The following is a 14889-nucleotide window of genomic DNA, read 5'->3' as shown; positions in this document are numbered from 1 at the left end:
GGTGAGTGCTCCGTGGGGTGCTGTGTGGTGTTTTCACCCTTATTCCTTTATCAGCCTCTCGGGAGGCAGAGGTGGTTCCATGTTTGGATCTGTAACTGTGGTACACTGTAGTGTGGCTGGCTGCTTCTTATTAGCGGGGGTCTGAATTTCAGCGATGGCCACCCAGTTTGCGGATTCCTAATTTTCTCCTGTTAGCCTGGGCGTTTGCACGCAGAGACACGCCTGCTTGGCACCCTGGGTGCGCTGAGCAGATACGCACTCGTGCGGGTCCCGTCTGGTCACGTACGAGGGAGGTCACCCCTTCATGTGTGCTCCCCAGGCGCACCAGTTGCAGCCTGCTTTCTAACTTCCTCAACTTGGAAATAACCCTGTTTATGAACAGCACATTTTCTTAGCCGTTAAGTAACAGGGTATAATGCCATGCGCAGTTGCAAATGTAATGCGCTCTCCTCATCATGACACTTTTGAGCTATAACCATTGCCATTAATTTAGATGAAATAAAAATGCTTCCAGTAAACCAATGCACATGTTTCAATCGCAGGGGACTCAAAGACCAGGGAGCTTCCTTCGTATCCCAAAATCATTTGCACGAATGGTGCTCTATGGACAGGGTTAGGTGTTCTTATTACTTCTTGTAGCTGCAGTGCTCTGCATCACCCCGGAAGTGGTCTTCTTTGATGAGGTGTTGACCTTGTTTAAGTGCCTCATGCAAATTGACGGAAAATGCAATACTACGACAGATCACAGACTCATTAACCAGGCCTCTTTAATAAACCGGGGTGTCCCGAGAATGGGTCCAAGGCTTTAAGTGGGATAAAAAAAAGTGTATGGGGTCTCTAAAATGGGTGTAGCCTATGTAATTAATGGTGTGACTTAAACGTGTAAACTACATTTCTGTGATTTACATACTTGACCAGTATTTTGATGCCTCTGAGCTTTCTATTAGTGCATCCAGTTATATAATACAATTGACATACACATAACACCAGCCAGGATTATTGGTTTTGTCAATGATTGTTATTTGTTTAAGATAAATGAGTGACAACAATATTTATGTTGTAAATAATTAATATTGGAAATGTTTTCAACCTGAAAGTACAAAACAATGAATTAAACAATGCTGAGGCATGAGGGAGGGGTAGTGGTCTCCAGAATGTCTCAATCACTCTAGTCATTTTCACTCTGACATGTATGTCCTTTTTCTCTTCACATCTCGTCCATCTGCACCTCATCTCTTTCCTCTTCAGCGCCCTCTTTTCACTCTAAACTGAATGCACTTCCTCGTATCTCCCTCACTGCAACACCCTCAAACATGCAACACACCCACTCACCTGTATGCAATGCATTTTCTTTCATTTTCACCCTCTCAATATTTTGACAAGCGTGTACCTACTTCATACCTACTTGCAGAAAAATCACAGTTGCAACTGGAGCATGTGACTTCTGCACAGAAGCCAAGGATTGGATGGCCATGAAGAACTGGGCTTTTTAGAACCCAGCGGCGCCAGGGGCACGCCCAAAGTCTTCGGATTCACCTGTCTTGGTTTACAGAGACACGGAATACTTCTGGGTGGCGTCAAAGACCAAGTTTATTAGCTGCAGCCAGTAACAGTGATCCTAGAAATACAGCATGGGGGTATTTCAGGAGACTGCTCAAATTCGTAGAGCAAGACATCTCCTTTTATACATAATATTCACATTTACAAACATACTCCTACTGCGCATAAAGTTAACCAATGAGGCACATTCTCAAACAAAGTATCACATGACGAAAAGCTCAGTTTTCAAAATCCCAACCCAAAGTTAATCATTGGGAATGTCGCCATCCAATCTGTACAAGCCGACGAAACCCATAATTGAAAGGCACAATGCATGTAATAAAGAACATAGAAAAGGAAACAATGTCTTATAGTGAGCAAGATAAGGCATGTGTAAGGAGACTAAAAGTTAACGATGTCCTGAACAATGATTGGCAATCTCAGACAACGATCAAACCAGGGAAATTGACTCAGCAGGGTCAGTTTCAGGTGAAGTAATCAAATCTTTGCAATTCACCTCGGAGTCAAGAAAGACCCTGTTAATGTATACCAATGTTGTGTTCTATCTAGGACCCCGATCAATATTGTGACCTCATGCCCCTATACGGCTATAATCAATAGATATCCCTATAATGGCATAAACGATCAGAGCCATATTTCAGTAACTCGTCTCTGCAGCTCATTGCAGTACATGACACAGCAGAAGCCACTTCCTTAGATTCCTAGATAACACACCGAGGTCTTTCGACAGCTCAAACCCACCAGTAACCTGGGAAAGCCCCGCTTGCTTTGTTTTGATTAGTAATAGAACTCTTGCGAGCACTGTAAGAACGACCAGTTCTTAGTGACATCTTTATTGACGTCTTATGTCCAAAAACCTACGTCAAACTCGGCACCTTTCAGGTATAAATATACCAACATTGCCTTAAGCAAACACGGTGGTGGTGAATACTGGAGCAGAACAGCTGTCCCTTGCAGAGAGCCCAGCAGATGCGAGAAGCCCACGGACGCTGTCCCTCCTCCTTGACGCGCTGAGAAAGACGCTGTCTTTTCTCCTGCCGAGAAAATCCAGCTCCGGCGGTTCCAGCCTACCCTTGCGGGTGACTGGGATATCGGGTCCTAAGAAGAAGATACCAGACCTCCTGGATTCTATTCCAGAAGTACGGTGCTGACTAAACCATTAGAGAGAATTCTTGAAGCAAACCCTTGGCAAAACCAACTTAACTTAAACTGCTACTTACTTACTCCCTCCCACGTATTAGGCTTAGGTCAGGTACATTGGGGTAGGCGTAGTTAGAAGCACTAGTTGAGGACATTAGCCAAATGTATATATGAATGTATATATGTTATTCATTTTAACTATCGTATGGCTAAGAAAACATATCAATGCTTTTACAGTATTATTTCGTAATACTACTTTTACTGTACGCACTTTTTATAATAACAAGTCTTGCAATTGTGGCAATTCATTTCTCTTGCATGAGAAGGAAGACTGTTCAATAAATAATACCTTTTATTGAAAACGCCTGTCTCTCTATTCTCTGCATACTGGTGAAAGTAATTCTGCACAACTAACTGAGTGAAATAGCAGTCTATTGTTTCACACGACTCTAGAGATTGACTCTTATTCTGAGGAGCAAAGTTGTCATGTTAATGCGGTTGTTTGAAAACTGAATCCCTTCTTGTCTGAGCCAGGGAAGCTGATCACTTTCTATTCAGTCAAGAAAGTTTCCAGTGACCTCCGAGCTAGCTGGTACAAACCCAATTAAGTCTAACATAGTCAGTAGAGACCTAGAAGACCGCAGTCCTACGTCTACACTGCTGTTTATGTTATTCCAATGCGCAGGGCCTATAGGGAAAATAGGAACTACACTATACCAATACATGAAGGCCAGGCCGCTTCATTCGTTCGACCATATTCATCGGCCTGCGTGATGGCAAGACAAAATGGAGACTTAAACAAAATGGAACCCATGCTCGAAACGAAATCTCCAAATACATAATGTACTCGCTAGCTAACGTGACAAATTCACTCCACATTAGCCGCACTCACTAAATACGGTTCGACATCACCAAAATAATGACGGAACCATAACCTTACGTAACAAGGCCTGTTTTCACAGAACCACAGTCCCTCCTTTTGCCATTATGTAGGCAATAACCTAAACTCACGTTAATCTGAATCTAGGTCTACATCAATCTTCATCAGGCCATCTAGGTGTTGCTGGAGCATCATCCTATTACTCTGTACTTCTCTCGAGACAGGTCTCCGCACACATGTGGTAGCACAAAGACTACAACCGGCGGGAGCACACTGGATGCAAAGACAACAAGAGAAGAGAATAGCTAAAGGCATACCAAGGAAAATCAGAACTTTCCATCCCCATTTGGACAACAGTTCCCAAAACCATCCTGTGGTTCTGTGAAAACAGGCCTTGTTACGTAAGGTCATGGTTCCATCATGATTTTGGTGATGTCGGACCGTATTTAGCGAATGCGGCTAATGTGGAGCGAATTCGTCACGTTAGCTAGCGAGTTCACCACGTATTTGGAGATCTCGTTTCGAACATGGGTTCCATTTTGTTTAATCAGGAGAATGTGTGAAACATTATGGTTTCATGCTAAATGAGCGCGCCCTTAGTGATTTCCAAATCACACATTCTCCTAACATTATGGTTCCACGTTAAATGAGCGCGCCCTTAGTAATTTCCAAATCACACATTCTCCTGATTATATAAGGCACTGACAGGCACAGTGTGACAAGGATTGCGCCTTACAAATTTCCTTAAACTTTGACCGATAATAAAGGAGTGCACGGAGACAACAGCAACCCGATTCCATTTTGTTTAAGCCTCCATTTTGTCTTGCCATCACGCAGGCCGACGAATATGGTCAAACGAAGGAAGCAACCTGGCCTTCATGTATTGCTATACATTAATAGGGTCTTTCTTGACTTCGATGTGAATTGTAAGATTCTGATTCCTTCACCTGAAGCTGACCCTGTCGAGTCAATTTCCCTGGTTTGATCGTTGTCTGAGATTGCCAATCATTGTTCAGAACATCGTTAACTTTTAGTCTCCTTACACATGCCTTATCTTGTTCACTATCGGACATTGTTTCCTTTCCTATGTTCTTTATTACATGCATTGTGCTTTTCAATTATGGGTTTGTCCTGATTGTGGAAATTGGATTTGGGACATTCCCAATGATTAACTTTGGGTTGGGACGTTGCAAACAGAGCTTTTCGTCATGTGATACTTAGTTTGAGAATGTATTTCATTGATTAACTTTTGGTGCAGTGGGAGTGTATGCTCGTAAAATGTGAATATTGTGTATAAAAAGAGATGTCTTGCTCTACGAATTTGAGCAGTCTCCTGAAATATCTCCATGCTGTGTTTCTAGGATCACTGTTACTGGTTGCAGCTAATAAACTTGGTCTCTGACGCCACCCAGAAGTATTCCGTGTCTCTGTAAACCAAGACAGGTGAATCCAAAGACTTTGGGCGTGCCCCTGGCGCCGCTGGGTTCTAAAAGCCCGATTCTTCAACTGGCGCCCAACGTGGGGCGACTTCAGCAGTACCGGTCCAAGCCTGAAGATCGTGAGGAGCTTCGTGAGGAAATTCTGGAAGAGGGCCCCCACTTCATCGACCCCAGCATGTTGAATGTGGACTGAAGGTTTTTGCTGCGAGGTTTCCCCTTTCCGACGGCTACGAAGGACTGCTGCCCTGACTGTCACCCTGTCTTGGACCCTTTTGTGATGATTTGTAGAGCGAGACGATAGACGGTCTTCTGGTGGCGTGACAAGACATTTTGGTTAAGTATAAGTGGGTCGCTACCACGACTTGGTTTTGTTTCTTGGGTTCTTTGATTTGGTTTTTGCAAATACCAAAGCCGAGGGGCTCGTACATTTGCTAGTATATCGTGTTAGATAACCCCTTGAAGTTTGAAGCTAGATTAGTGAGCGAAGATGCCTGGTCTTAGCAAACTTAGGAATTTGTTTTGTTGTAGTTGCAACAGGGATTCCCGATTGGAGGACTCATGTCCGATACCTCCGGTTGGAACTCCGACTTATGAGCTCTATTCAAAGCATGGAGTGGGTCCCATTACGTATAATGAAGTATGGGTCCGCTATACACGAAAAGATGGTGTCTTAAAATGGCCACAACATGGTAGTCTCGAATCAGATGTTCTAGATAATTTGGAAGTTGCACTATTTAGGAAGAAAGCCCGGCCGGCGATGTTTGACTCTTTCCGCCTCTGGCATAAGGAAGCCAAACAGCGATAAATTAAGCGATCTAAAAGAGATAGGAAAGATAAGAATATGTCGATAATGCAAGCTGCTAGACAGTTTAAAGAAGATGAAGAAGATTGTGCGATTGAGGTGTCAGATAGACAACGTTGCATGGCCATTGATAAGTGTTATCCGGCTTTGCCACCTCCTGTCTCAAATGTGACTAAGGACCCTGAAAAGGATCCTTTGATGTCGCATTTGTTGAGTTCACCACCCCCTTATATGCACAGTGCTATGGCACCTCCGCAACCCCCAGTTGTTCAACCTCCTGCTCTTGTTCAGCCACCGGTTCTTCCACAGTTGGTTCTCCCGCCTCTGGCATAGCCTTCTCTAGGGCCACCAGCTTTGCTTACAGCTTTGCCTCAAACTCCTTTGTCTTCTACTCCTTTGCCTTTAACTTCCTTTTCTACTGACCCTATGTCTTTGTCTTCTCAGAATACTTTGTCTCCTGTTCTCATGTCGACTTCTTCTCCTTCTACTCGACAGCGAATGGCTGAAACTGTCAATAGCCTTTTGTCTCCTCTTTTCGGGTCGTTTAATATGACCCCAGTTTCCGTGAGGAAACAAACGCGTAGTCAGCTCCCGAGTTCAGAGGAGCGAGCAGTGTTAGATCTCCTTACTCGTAGATGGGTTTTGACTGCTTCCAGGTATGATCTGCAAGCGGTTATGGATGTTTTCCTACAGTGGGAAGCGCCAAAGCAAAGGTATGTTTTTGATGTTATGTGTACTTTCCTTCGTGAAGAGTGGGACGATGCTAAAATGGGTCAGATTCCATCGGAGTTACTTAATGTTCAGTCGGACTTTGCAAAAGGGATGATAGTGGGTCCCGATGTTGAAGAAGCGGTAGAGACGCTTCTTGCGTTTAGGTGTAGACTTTCTTCTCAGTTGTTGTTTGAACCTGATCCTTCTGTTAGGAGAAAAGTGAAGCAGTATCCGATGAGAGAAGTTCCTCCGGTATGGAGAGAGGAAGTTTTGGCTGATGTCCCTAATAATATTCAGGGTGTACCAGCGTGTTTGGGTACATGTTCCTTGGAAGAGAGCTGAAGTTCTGGCTCTTAAGCAGACTCTACCTGACCCCCGTAAGAATCCTGCGGGATATTATAAAGAGTTGTCTCAGACAGTTGATGCATATGTGACGAATTTAGCCGATAGATATGTTGTTGGGGAATGTAGTCCCTCAACCTTTGTGGGGGAAGATCTGTCACGAGGATCATGCAGTAGAGTTAGGAGATACGTGGGCTAATATTGTTGCTGCAGATGGTCGTCAAGGTGGAGGGGCTAAACCTGAGCCTTTAGTTACAGAACTCCCTGGTAGAATTATTAATTTAATGAAGACTTTGATGCCTGCTATGCGAGTGAATTGGGATAAGTTAGCAGCGTGTAAGCAGAAGAAAGACAAAAATGTGTCTGATTTCTTCACTAGGTTTGAAGAGACGTTCATCGATCACAGTGGTCAAGATATGAGTACAGAAGGTGGCCAAAGGTTGTTTGTGGATAAGTTCGTCTATAATTTGCTCCCCGAGCTTTGTAATAAGTTGAAGGACTCCGAGAGTTCATGGGCTGTTTCTTCTTCGGCCCAGATATTGCCATGGTCCGGATTGGGGATACGAACACCAGGAGGCAGGAGAACACTCGTATCGCCAACAAAGACGGAAGGAACTATAATTCCCAGCATCGGGCTCTAAACGAACTACATGTCCCATGATGCCGCGCGCGGCGCACGCGCACACTTCGGAGGGGTATTTAACGATGGCGGCGCCAGGAATCGATGTCGGATATTATCGAGCAACGCTGAAGGCTATGAGAGACTCTGTGAGGTAAGGAACGACGTTCCTAAACTGCTTTCCTAGTTGTAGTGCCGAGACCGGATCTCTAAGAGCTTATAGTTGCGATAGCCAAGACGAACGTATGGACGTTTTAAGCCCCTGTGAGACTGTGTCTGTGTTGCAATACTAAGGGGTATTGCGAGCCTTGGTTGGTAAACGGAACAAAGGAAGCGAGTGAGCGGCTGCTCCTCCACATCCACGATACACGCCAGGGGTTACAGGACAGTACCGGTGTGACTCACCATTGTAAGGAGTCTCTTATTGGGTACTTGTCGGACAAGCAGAACGAGACCCGAGACATTGCAGAACTTGAGAGACACTGCTCAGGGTTAAGTATGGGCGAATTTTGCGAATCTCGCGTTCGCGAATTTTGCGGATTTGCGAACTCGCAATCCGCAAAATCTGCGAATTCCCGCGTATTTGCGGATTTTTTTTTTTTATGTTCGCACGGGTTTCTGCAAGTTCGCGAGGGTTTTGTACAATTTCGCAAATTGCGAAATTGTACAAAACGCGTGCGAACTTGCAGAAACCTGTGCGAACACAATGTGCCCAGTAGGGTATGTGCCTCGTCTTGTGTGAATAAAAGGTCAGAGAAAGATCAGTCCTGCAGATGAAGAGAAAGAAGCTCCTGGTCACAGGAACAGCACAGGTATTGCGCTCGTGAAAGTCAAGGATGCAAAGCCTATCCAGCATCACAGCTGATTTTCCACGGTAGATTTGGGAAGAAGGCACACCTATCCAGCCTCGACGACGCTCACGATTGTTTTTGGGCTAATGAATGAGTCACTGAATTTGAGCATCAACTAGTTCGAGCGACCATTTGTGTGTTACTATGCAATCGCCCCGAAGGGCGCAGGGGTCCCTTGAGTGAGCTGCAGACCTGTGCCCAGCCATGCAACTATTTTACAATGGCGCCAGCAAGCTGCCAGCGCCGTTGTAAAATAGTTACAAAGTTAGCTTGCACAGGAAGCACTTAGATAAAATAAAGCAGCACCTGCTTCGTTTTATCTAGTGGTTCCTGTGCAAGCTAACTTGGTAACTATTTTACAACGGCGCTGGCAGCTTGCTGGCGCCATTGTAAAATAGTTGCATGAGTGGGGGTTCAACTTTTGAACCCGTTACGTTCGCGGATTTTTTTTTGCGGATTTTGCGGGAAATGCGCAAAGTTCGCGGATTGCGGATTTTCCAAAAATCCGCAAAATCCGCGAGTGTAACGGATTTCCCGCTCACACTTACTCAGGGTGCATCAATAATACTACGACAGAGGAGCCGGTAGGTGAAGTTAACCTCGGTTTTCCTTTGCCCCCCGTTGGCGAGTGTCAGGACCGGCATTCTGCGGGGGACGAATAGAAAGACGCTGACGTACCGAGTGGCATTGTCGGCCACTGCTTAGCACTGTGCCCTCCATTGGGGAGCGTCAGGAACGGCGCTCGTGCGGAGGACGGTAAGAACCCAGAGAGAGAAATCCAGGGTGGCGTTAACTCCTTTTCTCTGTAAGTGCTAAACGGTATAACACTTACTCAAACAGGGTTTTGTTGGTGCTACATAAAACTACTTAACTGCTTACAGCCTGTCCTGTCCTTATTTCTGTGGAACAGTGCAGAGGTCTTGGAATACAACCCTCAACCCAATCCCGTGGGCATTTAAGGATTACAGATATTGGCTACTGCACAATATTACGAGAATAGAGATAAAGATGAGAAGGATAAAGCAGAGAAAAAGACTAAAGAATTGAAGACGAAGGTACTTTTGCAGCAGGCATATCCGCCTCGTTTTAATCAGCATGAGTTTCAGCAACCTCAGCAGTTTCAAAGAGTGATGCAGAAGCCCGAGTCTTTTCCGCAGCGGATTCCGGTAGGCCCTAATCAGTGCGCTTATTGTAAGGAGGAGGGCCACTTCAAGAATAGTTGTCCGATTCTGCTACAACGTGCGAATGGTGTGCTGGTGTGAGAGGTCGAGGTGTCCAGCAAGTACCTAGGGGCAGAGGACGTGGTGTGTTCCCCCAGAATGAACGTTCCTTTCCCCCACAGAATTCTATGAACTGTTTTGACCAACAGAATGTTGCGTCTGGTCAGTCGGCTCAATATTACGCTGATGATTACTATGTTGAGAGTGAGAATGCTGACTGTAATGATAGTTAGGACAGCCATAGACAAAGAGAGGGAGTAGTGTCAGTTCCAGTAGACCAGAGTGGACCTTATGTTGAAGTGATTACATCAGGTGTGTCAGAGCCTTTCTTTTGGATACTGGTGCGGCAAAGTGTTCTATTATGCACTCTAAACTCCCTGGCGCACCTTTGTCTGGCTTGACGAATGTTTCGGTAGGTTTTTCTGGCGACCAAGTTCGTGACCCGGTTTCTTGTCCTTTGTCTCTTTCTGTTGGGCCTTGTGAATTGGAAGCACCTCTGATTCTAACGACAGGTTGTGGTGAGAATCTGTTGTGTTTGGACTTGTTGAAGAGATTGAATGCGACATTGTATTGTTCTCCTACGGGAGTACATCTTACATTGGGTAAGAGAGTGATTTCTCCGATGTACTTGTCTGAAGATCGGCTTCCACTGGAATTGCGTTCTCTCCCTGATACTCTTTGGGCTACGGGTCCGAATGATGTTGGCCTTTTGCAGATTCCACCACACGTGGTTACCCTTAAGGCGAATGCTAAGTTGCCTCGCATTCCACAATACCGACTCTCGAGTGATGGTGAGAGGGCTCTTTTAGCGATCATCTATGATTTGGTTGAGAAAGATGTGACTGAGGAAACGAGAGGTAATGTGTTTAACAGTCCGGTTTTGCCTGTCCTTAAAAGTACTGACTCCTTTCAGCCACCTGTGTTTCGGTTTGTGATCAACCTTCGTGAGGTTAACAAGATTGTTGTTCCGCAGTTTCCTGTTGTCCCGGACATTACTGCTTTACTGACTATGATTCCAGCTTCGGCTACTTGGTTTTCTGTGACTGACCTGAAGAATGCTTTCTTTAGTATTCCTATTGCTGAAGAGAGTAGAGATATTTTTAGCTTCTCTTTAGGAGGCCCAAGCTTCCGGTTTAAGCGTGCTCCTCAAGGTTATTGTGAGAGTCCATCAATCTATAGTCAAGCTTTAAAGACTCAGCTTGATTCTTTTGTTTTGCCTTCTGGTGCGACTCTTATCCAATACGTGGATGATTTGTTGGTTGCTGCTGATGATGAGGAGATTTGTGAAGAAGCTACGCTTTCTTTGTTACGGCATTTGTCTGACCTCCATCATAAATTGTCGCTTTCGAAGTTGCAATATTGTCGCCAAGAAGTGACCTACTTAGGTCCTCTCTTGTCGAAGGAGTGAAGACGATTGACCCCAGAGCGTATTTTATGGCTACTTTAGCTCAAGTAGCTAAGGCGTTGCTGAGTTGTTTGAGAGCTGCAGCGGCTGTTTCTCTCCGACAGTCTGCTGGTCTGGTATTGGATAATACGTTGATTGTGATGGTCCCACATGCAGTGGATACTTTATTGAATAAGACTAAGACACAGCACCTTACTAGTGCACGTCTGTCAGGTTATGAGTTGACGCTCTTGGCGAGTCATGTGCATATAAAACGATGCAACATGTTGAATCCAGCTACGTTGTTGCCAATTTCTGTGGAGACAGATGTTCAGGAGCAGCATGATTGCTTTCTCAAGACAGAGGAAGAAACGAAGGGTAGAATTGATCTGAAAGATACTCCTCTTTCGAATTCCGATGGTACCTTATGGGTAGATGGTTCATGCTTTGAGCTCCCGAATGGAGATACGACTGCAGCGTATGCGGTTACGACTTTGCACACGATTGTTGAAGCTGCACGTATTCCACAGAATTCAGCTCAAGCAGCAGAGTTGATTGCACTGACGAGAGCATGTGTGTTGTCGAAAGGAAAGAGAGTAACTGTGTATACTGATAGCCAATATGCGTTTGGTGTTGCCCATAGCTTTGGACGTTTGTGGAGAGAACAAGGGTTTCTTACTTGCCATGGTACGAAGATTCAGCATGGACAGTTGGTGAATGAACTTCTTGAGTCACTTACTTTGCCGGTGCAACTTGCGATTGTGAAATGAAGTGCACATAAGAAGGTTACGGATGACGTTGGTCGTGGTAATGCGTTTGCGGATGAAGAGGCGAGAGAAACAGCAAAAGATGTGAAGAGTCGAATGGATGTTGCAGGCCCTGCGAGATGGGTTCCGGATAGAGTAATGTGTGAAGATACAATAGAGAATGTGTAATCGATTCAGTCTGAAGCTACTGAGAAAGAATTGGGTGTGTGGAGAGAGAGTACGGGAATGTTGGATTCGACTGGTTGTTGGATTGAGTTGTCAGAACACCAGCAATGGTTGTTTGTCTGATGCGTATGTGCTTCCAGTGGTTACGATGGCACATGGAATGGCTCACATCAGTGTGAAGGGGATATGTAAATTGTTGGCTCCAGTATGGCAGAATTCTGGAATTCCAAAATGTGCTGAGAATCTGGTGAGAAATTGTATGGTTTGTTTGATGCACAATCCTGGTAAGGGAATCCCAACTCCAGCAGGCCATTTTGCTCCTCTGACTTATCCGTTTGAGGTTCTACAGTTGGACTTTATTCATATGGAGAGATGCAACAACCTAAAGTATGTCCTTGTGGTTGTTTGCGCCTTTTCAAGATGGGAAGAGGCTTACCCTCTAAAGGACAATACTGCCTTATCTACAGCTAAGGTTTTACTGAAGGAGTTTTTCCCTAGGTTTGGTTTGCCGAGAATGGTATGGAGTGACAACGGAAGTGAATTTGTATTTGAATTTGAATTTTAAAAAATTTATAAAGCGCGCGTTCACTGTGCAGTTTCTTGGCGCTAGAGGGTTCTTGAACTAAGGCGGACACAAGGGGCTATGGGCTGAAAGCTTGTTGGAACAGAAAAGTCTTGAGAGCTTTGCGAAACTCAAGATAGGAGGGGGAAAGTCTGACTTGGGGTGGGAGAGAGTTCCAAAAGGTGGGTGCAAGAACCGAGAATTTCTGACCTCCCGATCTTTTTTTCTTAAATCGGGGGATAACTAATAAAGATTTAGAAGAGGAGCGTAGCGCTCTAGAGGGGCAGTAATTAGCGATGGTGGAGTTGATAAATGCAGGGGAAGTGCCCGCCCGTGCTTGAAAAGTGAGACAGCCAAGTTTGAAAAGAGCGCGTTGTTTGATGGGGAGCCAGTGAAGGGCAATGAGAAGGGGTGAAGAGTGATGATATTTGGATAGGCTATGTACCAGGCGAGCAGCCTGGGTCTGCACCAGTTGGAGACGCTGGAGTGCGTAGGCGGGAGCACCATTATAAATTATGTTCCCGTAATCGATCTTGGATAAGACCATGGCCATCACTATAAGTTTCAGTGCAGAGAGGGAAAAGAACCGGGATACTTTCCTGATAATGCGCAGGGTGAAAAAACAAGAAGAAACAACAGAACTGATGTGAGAATGGAGTGTCAAATCCTGATTGAGAGTAATAATAAGGGTTTTGACAGAAAAAGAGGAAGTGGGAGGTGAGCCAAGGGAAGGGGGCCAAAATGAAGGAGACCAGGGGTTGCCACTGCCTTCAGTCAAAATCAGTTCTGTCTTATCTGGGTTGAGTTTGAGATGGTTTGCATTCATCCAATCCCGGATAAACAGCATGCCGGACTGGAGGCTAGCGGCGCCAGATAGGGGGGAGGAGAAATTAAGAATGTGTTGGAGGTCATCAGCATAGTTGTAGACTGTGACCTCCAGTTGTTGCAGTGCAGAAATAAGGGGGAAAATGTAAAGATTGAATAAGAGGGAGGAGAGGGAAGATCCCTGGGGAACACCACAATTCACCCTGCAAGGCAGGGCAGAGAATTCAGCAAGGTGGACTGCCTGAGTACGATCGGCCAGGAAGGAACCAATCCGGGTCAGTACCTGTTCCCCCCATGCCCGCCGCCTTGACACGGGACAAAAGGATGGAATGGTCCACCGTGTCAAATATGGCGGACAGATCTAGGAGGACCAGGGCTTGAGGGGTGTTAGTGTCAAGTCTCTCCCTGAGTTGGTCCATGATGGAGATGACCACCTTCTCAGTGGAGAGGCGGGGACGAAAGCCCGCCTGACAGGGTGCAAGGTAATTACTGTCCTCTATAAAAGAGCTGAGCACCTGAGTGACGTGGGACTCAGCTACCTTTCCCAGATAAGGGAAAAGGGATATGGGGCGATAGTTTGCCGGGGAGGACGTTTTTTTTTAGTATTGGAAGAATTGTGGCAGTTTTGAAGGAAGCAGTGACAGAACCAAGCGTAAAGGAATTATTCAGGAGGGTGAGGGCGGGGGCTGGGCATTGAGTAAAGATCTGACAGAGGATTCGTGCCGGGCAGATGTCAGCTGGGGAGCCTGACTTGACACGCCTCAGTAGAGGGAGCAGAGAATCTTTAGTCAGTGAGGGAATAGTAGTGAGGGACCAATTATTGTCCGGTGGCTGCGGATGGGTGAAAGTGGGCGAGGGAGGTGGGATGTTGGCTTTGATGCGGACTATTTTTTCGATGAAGAACTCGTTAAGCGAGTTGCATAAGGACTGGGAGGGGGGGATTTTGGGTGAGGTTCTGTCTGATAATGCCAGCTCGTGGACGGTGGAGAAAATCTCCCGAGACTGGTTTTCTGCGGCTAAGATGCGCCCAGAAAAGTATTCTGTTTTGGCTGTCAGGATGGCTTGAATTTGTGGGTCAGATTATGAAGAAAGTGTGTGCAGGTTTGGGAATAAGGCAGAAGTTTCATGCTGCAAATCATCCCCAGTCAGCTGGTTTTGGTTGAATGCTATAATGGCACCCTTAATTTGAAGTTGGCTAAGATACAAGCGAGCTCTGGCCTAGCATGGCCGATGCTTTGCCGTTGGCACTTGTGTCAACGAGGACGACAGTGCATTCTCGTATGAGACTTAGTCCGTATGAAGTTGTGTTTGGTCGTCCGGCGAATGATTGGGGTGTGCCGCGGCCAAAGAAATACAGTGACATCGAGTACCCTATGTTGGTTGACAACTTACATGATTTGACTGCTATATTGCGTATTCTTCACCAACAGGTTCACGATACCTTACCTTCAGCTTCTGTGGATGCAGGACATACGATCCAACCTGGTGATTGGGTACTGGTCCGGAACTTCCAGAGGACGAAGAACCTCGAGCCAAGGTGGATCGGCCCTTTTCAAGTTCTTCTAACTACTCGAACGGCCGTCAAAGTTTCCTGGAAGAAAAATTGGGTGCATGCCACCCAC

The sequence above is a fragment of the Lissotriton vulgaris genome, chromosome 7 (genome assembly GCF_964263255.1).
Source record: "Lissotriton vulgaris chromosome 7, aLisVul1.2, whole genome shotgun sequence".
Taxonomy (NCBI): Eukaryota; Metazoa; Chordata; class Amphibia; order Caudata; family Salamandridae; genus Lissotriton; species Lissotriton vulgaris.
This window is presented reverse-complemented; position numbering follows the sequence as displayed.